The 20,160-nt window shown below is 40.1% G+C and overlaps 1 protein-coding gene across 1 annotated transcript in view; it reads right to left on the reverse strand.

The window, feature by feature from the left end:
* LOC139631079 (caM kinase-like vesicle-associated protein) overlaps positions 1 to 19,608 on the reverse strand; it is a 41,930-nt gene extending 22,322 nt beyond the window's left edge. Inside the window, exon 1 of the mRNA XM_071495039.1 lies at positions 19,020 to 19,608. The gene's annotated coding sequence lies outside the window, so the exon portion shown is untranslated. The remainder of the gene's footprint in view (positions 1 to 19,019) is intronic.
* Positions 19,609 to 20,160: the final 552 nt, after the last annotated feature.

Genomic DNA, 20,160 nt, shown 5'->3' on the forward strand with positions numbered 1-20,160 from the left:
ATTTGTGAGTTCTCTCTGCCGCCAAACGTGGTTTCTTGCCAGGAGCAGGTGGTGGTGAGTGTCGATTGACAAGAGTTTCGACCATTGCTGCGTTTACAAGGCAGGAGGTTGAGTTGCGCTACAACTTCAGGGCTGGTTAGTGTGCTAATTTCAGTAGAAGAAAAAAACTTAACATTAACAACTTAAAAAGTTAACATTGGTGTTACTTTCCACTGCTGAAGACAGCTGTTAAGTTTGATACTGAACTCACAATGCTTCTTCTGACTGGTGTGTAAACAGCTGTTAATGCTAACATTGGCTATGTAAAAATAGCAAAACTTACAAATAGCTGCTTTAACATCAAACCCTCACAGAAAAGGTTTTACATTTCTGCTCAATACAATACAATGAATTTATTATCAAAATGTTTCCCCCGGAAGAATCACAAAGAACACTGTTCAGGAATCAACACTATGGATCCAACTAGGAGACACTGGGGTGGATGGACTGAAAGAAGCACACGAACAGCACTAATTTTCACTGGTATTTTCAAATTTTTTTACCAACAAAAATGATGCCATCAGAATAGTTTGAAATATATTCTAATAATTTAAAATTATACACATTGGGACTTTAATGGTGCCATATTTTTTAAACACTGGGATTAACACCTATATTATTCCTGGCAATTACTGTACAAATGTACATATATTCACATTATTCAGATGATCAAATGCTTCATACATTGTGAAAAACAACCACAATGTAAATGCTTTATAATGTGATGCTGACTCCAAAACATGTCTCTCATTTACACAAAGAGAACCGTGGCCCAGCGTCTCCTCTAAAACACAGAAGTCTTTTCAGAGCCAATCTCATTAGCCTTCAGTTCCTCCATGCTGCTTCAGTGGACAGAAACTTTAATTGCCACGCATAAAATCGACATTACATGAAATATTATCATCCAAAGGCAGGAATAAATAAAGCGGGCTCAGTTTTAAAGTCAAGCTCACACTAATTGAAAGTCCCCTCAGAGTGCTGACTGTGAAATTGATCGCCCAAAAGAGACACAAATTATGAGCAGTAAATTCAAGACAGTCCATTAATGAAACAGACAGAAGAAGACTGTAAATTGATAACATTTGAAAGCAAACAATACTACACCACGCTGAATGCCTCCCCACCGTGGGATGAACTATTTCCTGTGGCCAACTTAAGGGGAACTGTGTTGCATTGTAGCTGAACCACAGCAGAAGGCAACCTTAGGCCATAGAGAGTAGTCGGTTGTTTTTTGTTCGTTTGGTTTACTTCCCCCCCACACCCCCCCTTTTTTTTTTGTTGAGTGCAGAATCATCTTGTAAGTTATTCAGCTAGATTTCCAGGTGACAGTCACATTGCCCCTGCCACTTGTTTGCCTCCAAGAGAAGGAGCATATTGTTCTGCAGTGAGAGATATGAGATAACCAGCTTTTTGTCTGCAATAATACTTTTCTTGACTGATGTCTCTTGATGTTTGAAAGCTGCAGAATTACATTAGCTGAATGAAGGAACTCTTACCAGCCTCTACACCCAGCACACTCTATGCTCCATCTCTGTCTTTGTCTCAGACATGTTGACACCTGCAGTGACAGCCACCTCTGACTGTAATCTCATCCACTTCCTAAATCTGCTTTCATCAGTCTCTAAGAAGGAGAAAAGCTAATGCCTAGGATGTCAGTGCTTAATGAACTCCAGCCTGTACGGTTAATGTTTTGTCATTGCAGATTGAAAAATGTGCACAAGCTATACGCTTACACATACAAAGCCAATGGGAAAATGTTAAAGATGTGCATTTAGAAGACACATCTGTACATAAACTAGACAAGAGGGAAGAAGACAGACTGGAGGAAAACTGCATATGTAATTTATAGTTAGGGCTAAGCTTATAGCTAACACCTGTACAGTTTATCTGGGCCATTTTACATAAATTGCACAACTGGTCCAGCTGTCAAATAAATAACAGGCAGAAATTCTTATTGTTTTCTGTGTAAACCTATAGACATGTTACAATCAGCAGCCATGCTGGCACCTCTGAGGCTAAACTCAGGCACAGCAGTTCTTAGGTAATGCTAATGTTAGCAAGCTAACATGCTCACAATGACCATGTTAGCATTGTGATGTTTAGCTGGTATAAGGTTTACCATATTTTTCAATTTAGTTTAGCATGTTAGCATGCTAACATTTGCTAATAAGCGCTAAATGCGTTTGCTCATAAAGCAGTTGGACAAATAAAAATTTGTTGTGATGATGGCTCTACATGAAAAGTCAGGAATCACCAAAATTATCAGGCGTTATCCTCTAGGAATCATGAATGTCTTTACAAAATCTGGTGCCAATCCACTTAGTAGGGATCAAGATTTCTCATTGGATAGGCTAAGTGAAAAAAAGTGTATGGTAGAGGTCCAAAAGTCATTTAAAAAAGACTAAAGTCATTAGAATACATATATATTATATTATATTTCACTGAAAACGCAAAGTGTCAAACTCTTTGGTGTTAATCCATTAAATAGATGCTGAGACATTTTAGTGTTGAAGTAAAAAGTTTGACCTGCTGGTGGCGCTAGATGAAAGGTCAGGGGATCATCACACTCATTAGGATTCATATTTGAGGACCATGAAAATTTCAAGGCAATATTTCAGTTTTCACCACAGTGGTTGACTAAGTGACAGACCAACTGACAGTGCCATAGATAAAAACGCAACAAGGTCTCATCCCAGAGAAAAGGCAGCTATGTATCTGACTGACGTCACCTTTCAGGGTCGCCTCTACAGACCGCAGACACAAAAACAGAATTCATTTCTCTTTAACTCTTATGCTAAGTCTTTAACTATATGCCAACAAATCTTTCCCAGCATCCTCTCCTCATCCTCTCACCCAGTCTGTTGTGTTTCCCTCTTCTGTGTAAATAGATTTTGTCTAATGCTATCATTAATTTCTGCTGTCTGTGCGTAGCATTGCATGCTTGCTCCATCTTTTATTCTCTCTCTCATTGGGTTTGAACAGCTTTATTCTCCACCGGGGGAGAGAGGAGGCTTCTTATATCATCGTTTTCACTGAACTGAAAATAGGAAGTTCAGAGCATGAAAATGCCTTTGACAGAGGGAGGGGGGCTGCCGCTGCTGCTGCTGCTGCTGCTGCTGCTGCTGCATCCAGAGCCTGATGTTTAAAACAAGGCAGATCTGGAGGGTTTTGTCTGAAATCCACCACAACTGAAACGGAACGCACTATGATGAATACATTGCTCAAAGGCAGTGCATGTGTGATGAAGACGTGGGTATCTGCATGGTTTAGAGTCATTCTTTGTGATGTCTTTTTGCTAATGAAATAGCCTCAACCTACAGGGAGTGTTGCAGTGCAAAGACTGCACTTTTTAGCAAAATACTTCAAAATAAGAGACGTGAAAGATCTAATATGATGCTGAGATTTACATAAAATATACATAAAAAGCAAGCTAACAATAATATATAATTGTAGAATGAGGTCAGTAATTTCAAACACGAAGCAAGTGTTGAATGCAACTAAGCAGTACAGATCTGTCTCGATCTTGTGACTGACTGCCAAAGCTTGAGCTCTGGATTACATTTTTGTATTCAGCTAAACCAGTGAGTCAGCAAAAACAGGAATACTGCAGTGGAAGTTTTACGTTGCGCAAAGGCAGGGCAAACGCATATGTATTGAATGGACCTGGCTCACTCCACAGTTTGTTCTGCTGGAAATAATCATCAAATCAGCCCAATGCAGTCTAACACATGAATAAACAGTGAGGGAGTAATGATTCAGTCTCACATACAGGCCTCCTCATTGTTCAGAAGTTAACCGGTTTTAGATTTTGTTAGCTTTCCATCCAAGTCCAGTCTTAAAAGCGATCCGCATGTTCATTTAAATTCTCTTTTATTTAGAGAGAGCAAATAAAGCTCAACAGCATGAAGAGACTTCATGGCCAGGGCACCATGCCGCTGCTTGTAAGAAGTGTGTTACGAGGTTCTTGGAGGGAATAGAAACTGATGGGTTGGACTGCTGCAGAGCTGTTGTTGTCTGAGGGCTTGGTGTGAAATCAAAGAGAAGTTTCTCTCCAACGCCTGCTGCTTTGGAGAGAAGCCTAGAAAATGGAACAGTGATATTGTATCAGTTCATGTTAGTTAATGTGATGGTTGTCTCTTCTTTTTGCAGATTTATTTTTTGTGCTGCTGCACCATTAACTATGTTGGAATGAGATATTAAGTAAATTAAGCACAGTCACATCCTGTTCTTTCTTAATCCTACTTTAAATATTTCTTCTAATTTACCACTTCCAGTGAAATATCTGTGAACGGATTTGTTTCAGAATCTTCAGTGTCTCGGCTTACAGTCAGCCATCAGAGCACACTCTGTTTGAATGAACCTGCTTTTATTTCAGAGACAGAGACAACAGGGCAGAGACTGCAGATTTTGGCAGTGCACTGGTGCTGTTTATGATTCAGCTGGAGTTGAAATTTAATTGTTGGCCAAACAATATGGTTTCATTTGCTTGTGAGCTTCAAATAAATGCTCCAAATATGACATAATGATATGCTATTGCTTTAAAAGAAGCTCATAGACAACAGCATACTGTTGTTAGCTGTGTGAGTTGTTTTCTTTTTGTCTATTTCTTCATCCCAAAGCAATGGATTAGTGGGTACACATTGAAAACTATATTAGTGTTTTAGATTGAGATTAGATTACATTAATTTTATTGCTTTATTGCAAACTGGCCTTACTTGATTGAGAATCATGATTGTCTTGGTCAACATCCAGAGAATCCTTGCGCTGATTTAAAGGTATAATCAGACATGTTTTTATGGCCTGTTGCCAATACATGTGCATCGGAGGGGGCCTGCAGGCATTGCTGATCAATATAAGTAATTCCACTGTGACCTCAAAGGCTGCAAAGATGTCACATGCTTAAAAAAATAATTAAAGGAAACTGTTTTGGTCAAAATGCTTGAGGAGCTTCACATTTCAATACAGCAAGTCATTTATTTTTCATGTTTGATTTGGTCAGACTGGATTTGCACTTGTTTACTTCAACCAATTATTTGCAAATGGGAGCGTAATATACAAAAGAGCATGAACTTCTACATGTTGTCTTTAACAATGAATGAAGAAAACATTTATTATTAATCAGTGATATTCAAAATTAGACAAGGTCAATTAGACAAAGAAAATGAGCTGGCTTGCTCAAACAGCGACGGTCTGTGTGAGAGTGTGTGCATCCTGCTGTGCAACAGGTATCAACAGCGGATGATACAATCACCTCATTTTAATGAGCAAAACTGAAACAAAGACTGACACTTAAGAATGTAATTTATCAATGAAAAAAATGAATGTAAGACCTTTTCCATAACATAAATCTAACTGAAAATACTCCCAAAATGCTAAAATTCACAGAATTAGACCATATCTTAATTCTTAATCAGTTTAATTTGTTGTTGATGAGGCTTAAATGCTTTTATTTTATTCAGCTGATAGTCAGTTAATGCTGTATAATAGGCAGCACTATTTGTAGAATCGGGCATGTTTATAAGACCATGTAAATCAGCTACTAATAAAAGTTACTCAAAAGTGAAACTCAGTGAAGTTTACTATCACATTTTTATATCTTTGTTTCAAACTGAGCCAAAACAAAGAGTAAAAAATATTTTTAATAGTCAGGAAACTGACTACTAAATACAATAGAGAGGGGAAAAACTAACTATAGATGCTTTCTAATGAAACAGACAGAAATAGTCCAGAAAGCAAAATTAATTTTTATTTTTGCTGTAGCCGTATGGCTCATTCATGTAGTGGTTTATTAACTGCAATGCAATGAATTTATTTGTACACATTATCTCTGATGAATCTGATGAATCTTCTCGTTTGGTATGTGGTGGCACTTCAAGGCAGAAAGCTGATCAGTATGCATGTGCTTCAGTCAGGATTTATAAAGACAGTGTAAAGTACAGTACCCAGATCTGACAGCCACACGCTCCCCCGGCACAACTGTGAGCTGAGTAAAGGAAAGCATCATATTCTCCAATAAGCTGTGTGTATTTCTGTGTGTGCTTTAGGGGGTGGGGGTTTGCTGTCGCAGATGTACAGTATTTTTACAGGATGGAGTTTGTGAGAGTAATAATCTCTGCTACTCAGACATACTAGGTACATAACACAAAGTCGACAAGTTAGCTGTTCCACCTTAGCAATCATGCCTGAGTGGCCGTGTATAAATGAGCCATCGGCAAATGGCTGCAAAGTCATTAATAGGATAAATCACAACTTGACAGACGCGCTGCAGAAAGAAAGCTGCAGCTGAAATATCCAAGATGTTTACAAAGGTTTTTAAAATATTTTTGCATCCTGGTGATTTCAGATGTGTGCTGTGAGAGCTGGTTAATTCACTGGCTGTGTGGTATTTGAGGATAATAACTCCCTTTGTGTTTGTGCATCACTTCCAGAGCTTTGGCTGCGAAAAGACTGCTCCTGTAAGATCAATAATCACACCAGTGCAGTTCCTAAAAATGGGAATATTATAATAATTTCTCTTCTTTTTGTCCTGATAAATACTGGTGGTTAATGGGCTCTAGTTTCCACCTCACATTTTCACAAAAACCCACAGTGTTTTAATATGTAATTAAAGTCAGTTGTGTAACATTCTCCACAGCCTCAACGTATTTACAAGCTATTCTCTATGGGGGAGAAAACCCAGCAGGATGAGGCATGTGCTCTTGACAGAATGTTCATGAAAATTAGGATCCTGTCACTGCTGTTTGCTTTTGGAAACGTACCAGGAGAAGCAAGCTTGCGCTGAATTTCTAGCTGTTTTACAAATGACACCAGAGTGGAGCAGCGGGATTTTCTCGTCGTGTGCAGGTAAACGGGTGTTAGAGACACTGCTGAAGGACTTTCAGCAAGCCCAGAAAAAGTCATAATGGCAGGCTGTATTAAACCACCGTGGCTTAAAAGTTTCAAGTGAGTGTAAATGCACGATGACAGCCCTGTTTCTATGGTTACACAGTGGTCACATGGGTGAAACAGCAGAAGAGGACCGCCTCACTGATCACACTCGATCCTCAGACTGTGGCGAGTACATGTGTTATGGCCCATTGTTAGCACAGACCCAGTGAGGGGCGATGAGCTGTCCTACGTACGGCCTCAATGGCCCCGGCAGAATCACAGCACCGCCTGCCCACCAGTCCGGCCCACCTGCTCCTCAGTGGAGCCAAGCAAAACCCGATCCCCATGCTGGTTACATTTCCTGTTGTACACACGCAAACAAAGAGCCGCCCAAGAAAACGTCATCAGGTTTGCATTTCAGCCCGTGCTTAAATTGTTCTAGGCATTCATGCATGTCTCACACTCACAGTGTGATCACTTTTGTCCTTCTCAAAGGGAAAGAGAAAGTGGTCCAACATTTACAGGTGCTGAACCTCCCGCCAACTCAGATCTACTTACTGAACTGTATGTAGTTCAAGCCATGCAGTACATTTACATTAAGGTGAATCATGATCGACTTAAAAAAGTTACTTTTATAACTTTTATAACGTGTTTCTGCTTCCGAACAACTTCATATCGGCTCAGCAAAAGTTGTAAATCATGTACACCCCTTCAGCAGATTATCATCTGCTCTCACCACTGATGTTCACTGCGTCAAACTCAGCTGTAAACCCTTCATTTATTTCTGGAGTTTTTTGCCTCTGCATAGAAAATACTCTGTTTTTGGTTTGGCTTAACATGTAGAATTTTTGCTGTGTATATGAACAGACAGCACTTTGTGTTATGTGATTAAGACCATTCTCATACATATCTTATACAATATTACCACATGCCTATATGTCTACTATTTTAAATGTGGAGGTAAGTTTCATATGTGGTATGTATGTTAAAAATATATAGAAATTGTAGTGTTGTGTTGTATGAAAGTCAACAAACACTGGTTGGGAAATGTGAGTAAACTCCAGCTCAATTTAGTAGATGTTCTGGAGCGTTTGTTTATATCACATGAGCTTGATCAGCAGATGGAGTTTGACCATTTTTTATGAAATTACATTAGCAGCATGGCAGCATCAGTCTGTCCAGACTCAAATAGCAACTATTTGATGGCCAGTCATTAAGTTGTTTTACACAGGCATCCATGGCCCTCAGTGAAGGAGTCCTACTGACTTCTCCTGAAGTTTCCTCTGGCACCACCAGCAAGTCAACTTCTTCACATATGCAGTTAAATATCTTATTTACTAATTTCTTGGACAGTCTGACACAAAAATTTGTACAGACAAACATTGTCCCCAGAGGTGGGATGTTACTAACTGCTAACTGAATTTTGCCAACTTGTTTTTTAGTGAAATATCTCAACAATTATTGCATAGCTTGTCTTTCACTACTAATAAACTTTGAGGCTGTACACAAACATTGCATGTTGATAAACTGGAGGGATGTCTGACCTTTACCAGCAGCTGCAGGTGCTACCCGTGTCTGAGCAGCTAAAGAGCAGACTGCACAGTGTGAGTGGAAACAATCAATTCCTCAATCCCTCTATATTATACAATAACCAATATAGGTAGGCAATAATCAGCTAATTGATCCTGCTAATGTCATCACCATTCATTCATTTGCAGCCTGCACATTTAAAGAAAAAATGTTTTTGTTTTTTTTATCCTAATTTAGGAAAAAAAATCTAAAAATCTAATCTAAAGCTAATGACCCCTTTGCTTTACAGGTGACAGCTGCAGAGTTGACCTTTGTATATCAATCACACTGTCGAGCACAACCCAAGTAATAACGGTGCTGGTTGTGCGCTGAAACTCTGCCTTCAGTTTATGTGCACCAAACACGTGGAATGAGCTACAACACGCTCTCAAGATCAACACGCTCACTACCCCACAATTGGACAATTCAAGACGACGATCTCAAACCACTTCACCTCAGTGTGCAAATGCTTTCACTGAGTATTGTCCTCTTTTCACTTGTGTATTTTTTTTTGTGTATCTCGACATCATTGCAAATGAGGGAAACCAATGATTTTTGTGGCTTATATAAGTACATGAAACGAAATTGTCAATCACTGTTAGGCTACATTTTTTGTTACCCTTGATATTTTTGTTATTTTGGCTTAGAAGCAGATGAAAGAATGTGTATCGGGGGTCGGGGGTGGGGGTTCCTTTATTTCTTCACACAGAAGGTGGCAGGGCTATATGTATCAGCGCTGAAGACTTCAAATCCTGTTTGTTTCAAGTCATATGTGACATGTGGCTCTGTTCTGGTTTTATCTTTAGGATGACTGACGACACAGTTCCTGGCAAAGAATCCACTGACTCATTTAAACCATGCTGCGTCGAAGCAAACGTACGTCCGCAGTGCAAATGTGTGTTGGGAAAACTGGAGCTGTAACAGTGAGAAGCCCATGGGGTTGCTCCTCTGATGCAAGCTTGGCCTTTCTCGTATAAGTTAATGTGGCTGGAAGAGCAGGCTCACTGCTCTACAAAAACCTACTATCCACCACAAAGCTGGACTCGTGCTTCTTTTCCTCCCACGTGAATGAAAGAAGCCTTTCTCTGAGGCCTTTCTCCAGTCAATAGTAGCAGTCTGTGCCTAAATATACTTTCCTCTGTTTTCTGTCTTTGTCTAGGCAGTGATACGGTTAATCTGCTCTTGGTGTGCTGAGAGAGAGAGAGAGAGAGAGAGAGACAGAGAGAGAGAGGCTCACGTAACATGCTGACAGAACAAGCAGGGAGGAGTGGCGTGGAGCCAGGTGACTCAGAACATGTGACAGGGGGTCAGTGCAGTGGGAGGTGGCAAGATGAATGACTGAGGTGTGAAGCCTTGTCGCTAATGGAGGCATCCACCTCCACCAAGCTCTTTTCCTGAAGTCTGTGATTAGCTCATCTGCATCCTTGTGTTTTGCTTCGTGCCCTCAGCCTTTGAGCTCTGGCTTTAAATATTTCTTTGTGAATTTGTACGTAAAAATCTCTACTTATTCCAAGTGATCCTGATCTGGTTGACGAGAAAAAGCAGCTACGTTTTGCCAATGCAACTTGACGATGAGGTGCACGCTGAACCACAAAGGCTGCTGCAAGTAATCTCCTCCAACATGAAACAGTTTATCTCAATTTTTAAAGGGTTGTTTTGATGTAAGGCAGCTTGGCCCGTTTTGCTTTATGTAAAATCTGAAATGCTTCCTCTTCACACTTCACTGGCTAATCTGACCATTCTCTGCGCCTGTTGTTAGTTGCCTTGGTTACAAAGTCCTTCAGCATGGCATCATAGTACAGTAGTGTTCATGCTCAATGCAGAGAAAAGCATCATGTGCTCTGGAGGAGAGTGAACGCTCTATGCTGCATATTGTAAAAATGTTTCGTTTTTGGAGGTCCAGGAGGTTTGTTTATGTCTTCACACTGCAAGTGGCGATAAAACATTCATGTACATTACCACATGGATCAGTGCTATGATTGTGTCTTTCGTGCAAGAGGAGCAGGAACAGTTGTTTTGAATGATTTTTATTGGATCTGCTCATTCATGTCTACCACCTGCTCCCACAGCCCAGTTTCCCTCCTCCTTCTAGCCGTTGACAAAGATTTTGCAAAGTGGATCTCATTCAGCCAGAAATTGCTGCATCTCATTAAGCAAACTTGAGTCTCATTAGGGAGGCACATTCAGGAGGGAAATAGCAACTTGTTTCTGGTTCATATAAACAATATCTTCGGTAAATATCTATCACAACACAGACCCACAGAGACCGTGAGTTCTCATAACAAAAGGTTACAACCTCTGAAACCTGTTCAAAAATCTATAGATGCACAGTTTTAGGAAAATACCAGAAAGCCATAAAGATGGCGATACAGTGTCCTTAACCCTTAAGGACCAGATGGACGTATTAATGTTTCTCCCTTTAAGACTGGATGAGACGTACACAGTATACGTATATGATCACGTCATTCTTCACACAGTGGCTAGTTAGAGGTGAAGATGCACCTGACACAACGCTGCCACTAAAACCTTTATTTCTCAGCCTCTGACGCAGAAGGAAACATGAAATAAAAACCATTTGAGACCTTACACTTTCAGTGTTTACTTTAAATCATTGCCTTTACCCTTACATTCTTTTTTTTTTTATCATTAAACTTTAAAAAAACTGAGAATGTTCACAAATTTGCTTCCAAGGCAAAGGCAGTGGTTTACAATAAAAGCCAATTGTTTATGTTCTCAAATGGTTTTTATTTTGTGTTTCTATCTGCTGCAGGGGCTGAGTAGTAAAGGTTTTAGTGAACATCTAGTTGTTCAGTAAACGCTCAGGTTTTAAGATGCTTTTTTTAGAGGGTACCTCAGGTCTTAATGGGTTAAAGTAGCAATAAATATTCCTACAAGTTATCTAATGACAATGTGACAATGTGGAATGTGTTTGCTCATTTCTACTTAAAAAGTGATGATGTGCTTACTGAGGCAATAAAGATAAGGAGAGATGCCTATAAATACCTCTAAACAGTAATTTAATCTTTCTTCATTTGCAAATCAAAAATTTGTAATGCACAGCGTACTAATGATTAACTTTTCTACTTAAAAAAAAATCACCCATCTTTGCTTCCTGTGATGACTCAGACCTCCTTTAACATGTCTGATTTAATTGCACACTGTCTAAAAAGTTGCCTGCTTCATTAACAAGCCCTTTCCCCCCTCATTCTCCTCCTCCTTTATTCGCCCGCAGCCAAAACTGCACTGTTGCACACTGACATAGCTGAGCTTGTCGTGTTGCTTAAAAATCCTGCTCAAAGACCAAATGCACAGATCAGAAAGCCTGTTCACCCTCCAACGTGTCTAAAAACAGTAGGATAATCTATCCTTCAGGCTGATGCCAGAGCATCATTAGGTCCTGATTCAAGGGGTCATCTCGAAGCACATTTCAAACTGCATCACCACGGTGACAAACCACCAGAGCATGAGGGAGCTCCATCGATTGTAGTCATGCAACTGCCAGGTTGTCATCAGGCTCTGTCATGCAACTTTAATGAAAATAGATTTCCCCTGTCCTTCACCTGCGCATCATGCAGTAGAAAGCCCTTCATCATGTAGAGGAAACAATATTAAAAGGGACCGAGAATCTAATAACAGGACTGACACATGAATCATGGCAAACATCACAGCCTCTGAGCTGCCTTATTTTTCTCTCAGAAAATAATCCACTTTTCACTTTTACATCTACAGTTGTTGGTATTTTTTGCGCTGGTTTGATTTTGGTTCGTAACAGAAGAAGTCATTAGAAATTTCAACACATTTCATCAGTGTTTTGTTGCATAGAGCAGAACCATGCAGCAGACTTGAACTGATGCATAAAATGTCACCTGAGAAATTACCTTGCGCACTCAAATAAAATGGAAAATGCCACCTATTTCTTCAGGACGCAGTCGGCAAACACCACAACTCAATAATAATAATAATACCTTCCATCCATCACAGCCTTTACCACTTCAACCTGTGCTATCTCTACCACTGTTGTGAATGAGGAAATCACAGAGCAGGCAGCCGGGGTGACAAACTAAGTGGCGATGACAGCAATGCTCCACACAGGAGGGCCATTACTTCTAATGCACAGTGGAAAGGAGAGGATGTTCCAGATCAAGACCACAGTAACGTCACTGCAGGCCTTTGCATAAGCGACTCGCTCGCAGATGAAAATGTCTACAGTGGCAGCATGAATCAATGGTGAGGTGAAATATTAATCCATTTCCATTTAAAATTCCCCTTCAAATTTTCTATTTGTGGATGCTAGGCAGGGTGGCTCTTTGAAGCTGCATGTTGCCATGAGGTTTGAGGGCAGAAAACACTCCTTCTATTTGATTTTTTTCTTCACTGGACACTTCTTCTGTCTTAATTACGATTGATGGCATTGACAGAATCAGTCTTACTCTTTTTAAAATTGACACTGATTGTCTCCTTCTCATAAACAGAGCCGACAGTGTCACATGTCATTACAACATAACTGCTGTTCTGCGCTCCCCCTGATAAAACACATGATGAATGATGACAGAGTTTATGTCAGTAATTTGTTCCCAGATGCCTGTGACAAGAAGAAACCAGCCAAAAGAAAACGGCATAGATGAAAGGCTGATTAATCCACAGCTGACCCTCCTATAGAGGATGTACACTGACATCATTTCATCACGTGATACTTGCTCCCTCACCAACACCAAATGACAAAACAAAGTTGGTAAGTCTGCAATGAATGGGTAGAGCTGCAATAACCAAGAGGGAAACAAATATTTTTAAAGGGAAAAGCCAGAGTCAACAGTAAAAACCAGAATAGTCAGTGGTCTCTGCCACAGACTATGTAAAGATGGATGTAACCTTTATGATGTCACCCACAGGTTTCTGAAGATTTTGAAGCTCAGACTGGGCTGCTTCACTGTCGTCATCTTGGCAATGCCTGACTCTGCCTAATCAAAAATGGACAAAGAGGTGGTGTGTGGGGCCAAGACTGTGGCAAGTATAGGCCTATGTTCCCGTTAGCATCATTACACAGCTGGGGGCTAGTGAACTAGTTACCAAGCTAAGCTAACAAGCCAGTTATGGTGAGCAACACGATACCTGTTAATTACTGTAAACATATAAATAAAATAATACCAGAATTACACTAACCTCAAAATACAGGAGCCCAGACTTCCTCACATTCTGTAAGGTGACTTTACTGCACAATAAGCCATGTTAACTGTTTACATGGAAAATCCTCCGAAAGGCACCAACACCACAAACTAGCCTAGCAGACAGCTAGCTGCTGGACACTGGCTAGCCAGCTGTGACGGCACCCACCTGTCACTCAAAGCGACCACACCCTAAATTATGCATAAATTCAAGCCTTAATACAATTAAAATAGGTGAGTTATATAAAATGTACAATTGTACAGTTGTTATGAAGGAGGAATTTAGCTATAAAGACCAAATCATGTTTTGTACCAGGCTGTAAACGTGTTCTTTTCTGCTGTAAAGTTGGGCATTTTAACATAACCTCGCACTTGGAGCAGGCATCAAGTAGCCAATTGACAAACTGCAGTTTTTGACAGTTGCATTTCGGCTTCATTTCTCAGCCTCGGAAGTTGCCACTTGGTCTCTCCACAACTGTCATCAGATTGTAATTTCTTATGTTCCTGAATCCTGATTCGGGCACATAAGTGTGTGACATCATCTTTTCAAATGGAGCTCCACCCACTTCAAACCAGAAAGAAATAGCACAGATAAAAACATACATTCATAAATCTTTCATCTGAAATAACCACAACTGTTGTAATGTTGGTAGAAAACTGGGTTCACGTATGACCTGATATCATTATAAAAAGACGATTTAGAAGAAACTCCTCTGATTTTACACAAACAAGTCATTTTACAGGTCTTGGGGAGTACAACAGCACATGTGTAAAAAAAACATGTATAAAGTCTTTTGTGGATCCAGAGGGCTGAACTGAACCTACAATTGTGCTGTGGGTAATGTGGGTGCCAACGAGGAACAATGCATGGAATAAAATAGACAATGTCTACGGTTTTGCTGCAATGACTTTGACACTTTTGTCCATCACAACTCCAGCAATAGTACAGGAATACGATGCTAAATCAGTGAAGTCTGAAGACAGACTCTTAAAGACAGATTTGTTAGTCTGATCACAATCATGAGGACTTCAAAGAATATTCTACTAATCTCCACACTGATTTGTAAAATATTTAGATTCTATTACAAATTTCATTCAGAGTATCATACATGGTTATTTGACATTACAGAGCAACAAGAAGTATACAGAAGTATCACTTCCCATTGCTTCTTTGCTCTTTTTGTAAAAGCTTACACCTGTAAATCTGTTTCCCTATTTTCTTTCTACATGACTGCATGAAGCCAGATGTTGACTGTTTCATATGCGCTACTCAGGACCGAATGATGCTTCTCCAGACTGCAGTTACTACCTTTGTTTAAGTCCTGAGTCCTGAGTGGAAACAACCAATCAGCTTGCTTGACATGCAAGTCCACACGACACATTGTTAAAATTTGGAAGGTGTGCATCTCAGCCAATTGGAAAGCCTGAGAATGTAAACATAATATTAATAACAGCTATAATAAACTGGTGTGTGAGGAATTTTAACAGATGTAATGATTGAGAACTAAGCAGCAGAGAAGTCACTATGTGCATGGAGGAGCTCTTATAACAGAGATGTTGACGATCTACCAGGAATGCATGCGTACGCTGTGTGTTTAGTGAGTTCATCTTGAATGCATCCATCGTCTTTGTCACAAACGTGAGCACCTCTTTCATGCTGGGATTAGCTGCTTAATGTCAGATGCTGCATGGCATGACTGCTTAAAGGCTGCTACAGGTATCACTGCAGGATTTATTCGCTGTAGTAGCCCCCTCATTTTACTCTCACACACAGCAGGATATTGATCCACTGTAAATGGAGTGAGCTTGTGCACGGCTACAAAAAAATAACCCATGTGTTGCTGCAGTTCGTCTCTGACTTCATGATGTCACTTATTTTTGCTGGCTGGTTGAGTCATGTGAGGACAGTGCTGGCATGGGTTTGATGGGTGGACAGCAGCAGTAAAGCTGGAGAGGCAATCAAACTCATTAGCTAAAATATCCCACAATGAATCAGAGATAATGGTTACAGCATCTAACATATGTAGAATTGACTGTCTTCAAGATGTATTTTAGGAGTTCACATGATATCGTTTGCTGTACAAAAAGTGATCTTTAGAGTATCATTTTCACATTGCATGACACATTAGTGAAATGGAAAACGTCTGCAAGCTGTTTGGAAATGTTTTCTAATGAGAAAGCATGTATGACATTATGTAATTTCCTCTGCTGCAGTGTAGTATTTTATATCTTTGGCTTGACAAAGCGGGATATCTGTGATATCTTTAGAAAATTTTAAAATAATAATAATTATAATAACAATAATAATATAGCTATCAATTAAATTTATTTTTAACTTGTGTTCTGTCTTCTTTGGAAAATGAATCAGACTCAAATATGAGTGTAGGGAGGTGGAGAGAGAGTCTGTAACCACAACTGTTAAAAAATGCACAGAAAGAACAATCACGTTTAATAGATAGTGAAAATGCAACCAGATGAGCTGTTTAACAAAAGATCCATAAGGCCCAACATCTGCCGTCAAAATATTATCATATGTGTGTTGTTAACACAGTATTAATATTTCTTTTTTAAATATAAAGATTATTACAGTTTATACTGCAAAAGTGTGAGGTACACCTCATGTACCTCACATGTGGGTTATGTAAAGTCAATACAACAGTCAGCCTCTGCAGTGGCTGAGTATCCACACGCTTTTGATTCCACTCTTCAAAGCGAGAGACTACACTCAGAGTCCACACGCCACAGTTCTCATAAAAAGAGCCAGTCCTATATTATTACTTCAGATCTAACCCTTCCACACTTGTGGGATGTTGTCTCTGACTTGAGTCATTAAACTCCCTTCTCTGCTATAATACAGGTCCCTCACTCATACTCAAACAGCTGCTCCTCTTATTTTCTCACAACAATATAATGAAATACCACACTGGGAGCTGCTCTGGTGCCGCAATAATGTGAGCAGCACTGCTTCCCCCCAGTTACAATGTTCCTATGCTTTACTGTCGAAATGTGTACCTCACTCTCCATAGAGACAACGGCCCTGTCCCTCCAGGTGGACACATAAAAGTTGGGTAAACAAACAGTGAAATGGACCAACAAAGAAACTTCTCTGCTGTGCATCACTGCATCCACAGTCTCCACTTTGATAAACGAATAGCAGTGCATTTCAGATATTAAATCATCTTTCTGGCCCACCACATGATCTCTGCAGCACGCACCAATTTATGCCCCAATATCGCTGCTCAGTGTGTGTTTTGATCTAGTGCAAGGCTTCAGCACAGTGCACTCCTTGACTGTGAGTTTGTGTGTTGTGTGGCTCCTGTACAGAACCATTAGTGGCTGAAGACTCTCAAAGGTCCGATAAAAATTTTAATGAGCTACATGCAAGGAGGAGAAAAACTATATACATAATCTCTTAGAGATAACCGTTACTTAAACAGTACAATATGTAAGGTACTGTAAACAGAGAACCACACTTAAGGCAAGTGATTAAACACTGCATATTGGGATGTATTTGTGCAGAACTAGACATAGACATAGATCAGGATAAAATGAAAACAGATGAGAGAGCAGACTTTTATCCCACAGCTATCTGCTACCTCTACTGTTCTCCTAGTAATTTATTTCCATTAATTTACAGCAAAATTGTTACCCTCATTATCTCACCAGTATTAGCAGATGTGTACATCTGCAGTCACATTTTCAAAGCAATCCTTACATTTCCACGTTTCTCTGTCGTGCCAGCAGCTCACACAGAATCAGGAGCAGCAGCAAACCCGAGCTGGAGTGGCTCTCCCTGGAGATCTAATTGTGTACAAATTGTGAGGCTATGTGGTAATCTGCTGCGCTTTCCTGTAGCTGCTGCTGCCATGGGGCCACCTGGGGTCCACCGCAGGACCGGACCTCTTCTGGGACTTAATGAATCATTACATACAGCTCATTGGTGACCCACTGCACATCGCTCATCTTAAATGGCATTAAGGACATGACATATGGATGAATGGCGTCAGCTTAGAGTAGAAATGCTGCCATGGTGGATTTTATTTTATGTGTAAATCTGGGTGTGTGGCTCAGCTGGCTTACTGGGCTGCCAAAAGTATGGACCTGAATTTATATCAAAGTAGCAGATTAATAATAATGAACTCAAACCTGATCATTGTGAATTTTAATGAAAGCCGAGAACTAAAGGACAACCTCTCTAATGTTCATCTGAGGCACTGAAAATACAAGGGTTGAGATAGATTAGTGGCAGCGTCTCACAGGCTGCTACAGCAAAAAGCCTGATCTATCCAGGAGTTACTCCTTAAGAACTTGTGCCTTTGCAGACTGCAAAACACAAATTAGGGCACCTTTCCAAAAAGCGGATTAATTTTAATGTCTGCAAAGGTCATCAGTGCATGTGTTTTGAATAACAAAAATTAAATTTTTGCATGTGGTATTTGATGGCCATTCACCTCAAAGAACCCTCATGCTTTCATAACATTATACACTTGAGGCATCGCAAGGAGGGTGTTCAATTTTCATTAAAAGTCCTGATTAGATTGATAGCATTCATCTCGAGGTCTCCTGTCATCATCATCCTTCTCTTTGGCAGTGATCACATGCCTGAGGTTTTAAGACATCTTTAACCCAGCACAGCACATGAAAAACCAAAGCAGACACAATGTCAGAGAACACTGATGACCTTTGACATGGCACTGTCTGTTTGGTTTTTCACATTAAAAGTTTGCGCTGCAGAGGGGGCTCAACATGAGTCACTAAAAATGATGGTTATCTGTTTGAATGTTGTTCACTGTTGTGACATGAGCATCCCCACACAGTTGCAGCATCAGCACTTATGTGTGCCTGTGGAGTCAGTGAAGACTTAGTGCTGTAATAAACTCCTGGAATATTAAAGACTCTTACTGTCTTAAAAATGCAGATTCAGGATAGTGAGGAGATCCGATGTTTATCCTTAATTCATACTCACATTAATGCTGGAACTGCAAAGTTTGCAAAGTATATTCTAAGGAAACATCTCACTGGCTTTGTCTTTGATGTCAATTTCAAGAAATGTTTCTGTGGACATGCTTACATTGCTTTTGGAATTATTTTTGTGCAATCAGGTTCAGATCTTAAATCATTTGTCTTTACCCAAATGGTGGGTTTAAGATCTCATGGTGAATTAACCGGAGCTTTATTACACAAGTCCATTATTTTTCATCCTGTGAAATATTATGTAACAAACTTAAACGGACAGGGTTTGTGTTATAAATAGGCTAAAATACGTCGACAAGGGGAGAAAAATCCTGGAAGTCATCGCAGTTTGAGCTTTTTCTCTTCATCCTGCTCTGAGTTCATTGATTCCCGAAATGTGAAAAAAAAAAAAAAACCATCACAACTTACCTTGACACCAATTCCGCCTCTACACGTAGGATCCAGTCACTGTCAAAGTCGAGTTTGTCCTCGGAGAAGCCCCCACCTCCTATTGCACTAAACGTTCCTGTGAAGTTTGGCGAAATAAAAGTACTTGTAGGCTACATGGAATTCTTGCGCTCCTCCGGTCTGTAGTACTGTACCATCTGTTGTGCCTGTGCGCGTCGAGCTCTGTGCGGTGAGGAGAGGAGGAGAGGGAGGAGGAGAGGAGAGGAGAGGGAGGGAATTCAGTGTCCAGGGCGCACGGCGCACACAGGGGGAGAAGGGTCAGAGACAAGTCTGCAGGAGTTCAGACCCAAACCTACTGCTCCCACTGTGTCTGACAGATCACAGAGCCAGTGAGCGATGTGCAGCCTTTCACTGATCACCGAGCAAACAGTGGAGGATGCACCTGCACTCACTGTCACTTACCCACCATTTTAACTTGCACACTCACATGCACTTTAACCGCCAAATATGAACCTGAAAAAAATCCAGTCCCGCTATATTTCACATGAAATGAGCCGATTAACCAATCAAATTTCTGTCAAGTGACGGACTAAAAGCAGTATATGAGTATGTGCATTTAACGTGCATTTAGATGGTAAGTATGAAACAGGAAGTTACAAAAGGACAAAAAGAAAGAAGGCAGATTCCAAATAAAAGATATATTAAGTGCCAGCATAAGTGCAAACGAAGGGGAAGGCAGGACCAATGTGATGTTGGTGACCAATGCGCTACCAGACCAGCAGCTGGCCAATCAGAGCCCCTGCCGCTGCTCTGTGGGCTGGACTTTCTGAATTCATTCATTTCTATTTCATCATCTAAAAACAAACAGAATTATGAAATAAAATATTTTTATTAATTTATTCATTTTATATTAATTCACATTTAATTATATAAGTTGCATTTACTGAAGTCCTGCTCTCAGTCTTACTAGTGCAATTTTCTGTGTACTGTGGTACTCCACTACATTTATTTAACAACAAAAGTAATTAGTTAGTTTGAAGATCAAGATCATACAAACTAAATATTTCATCGATGTTTAACATATGCTCCATCAACACACGACCCAACAGCATATGAACTAGTTATTAGCTCTCCCTCAACCAGTTAATATGCTAAACTGCTG

This window comes from Trachinotus anak, unplaced genomic scaffold, assembly GCF_046630095.1.
Source record: "Trachinotus anak isolate AG129_WGS33_773 ecotype Australia unplaced genomic scaffold, CSIRO_AGI_Tana_v1 ptg000013l, whole genome shotgun sequence".
Classification (NCBI taxonomy): domain Eukaryota; kingdom Metazoa; phylum Chordata; class Actinopteri; order Carangiformes; family Carangidae; genus Trachinotus; species Trachinotus anak.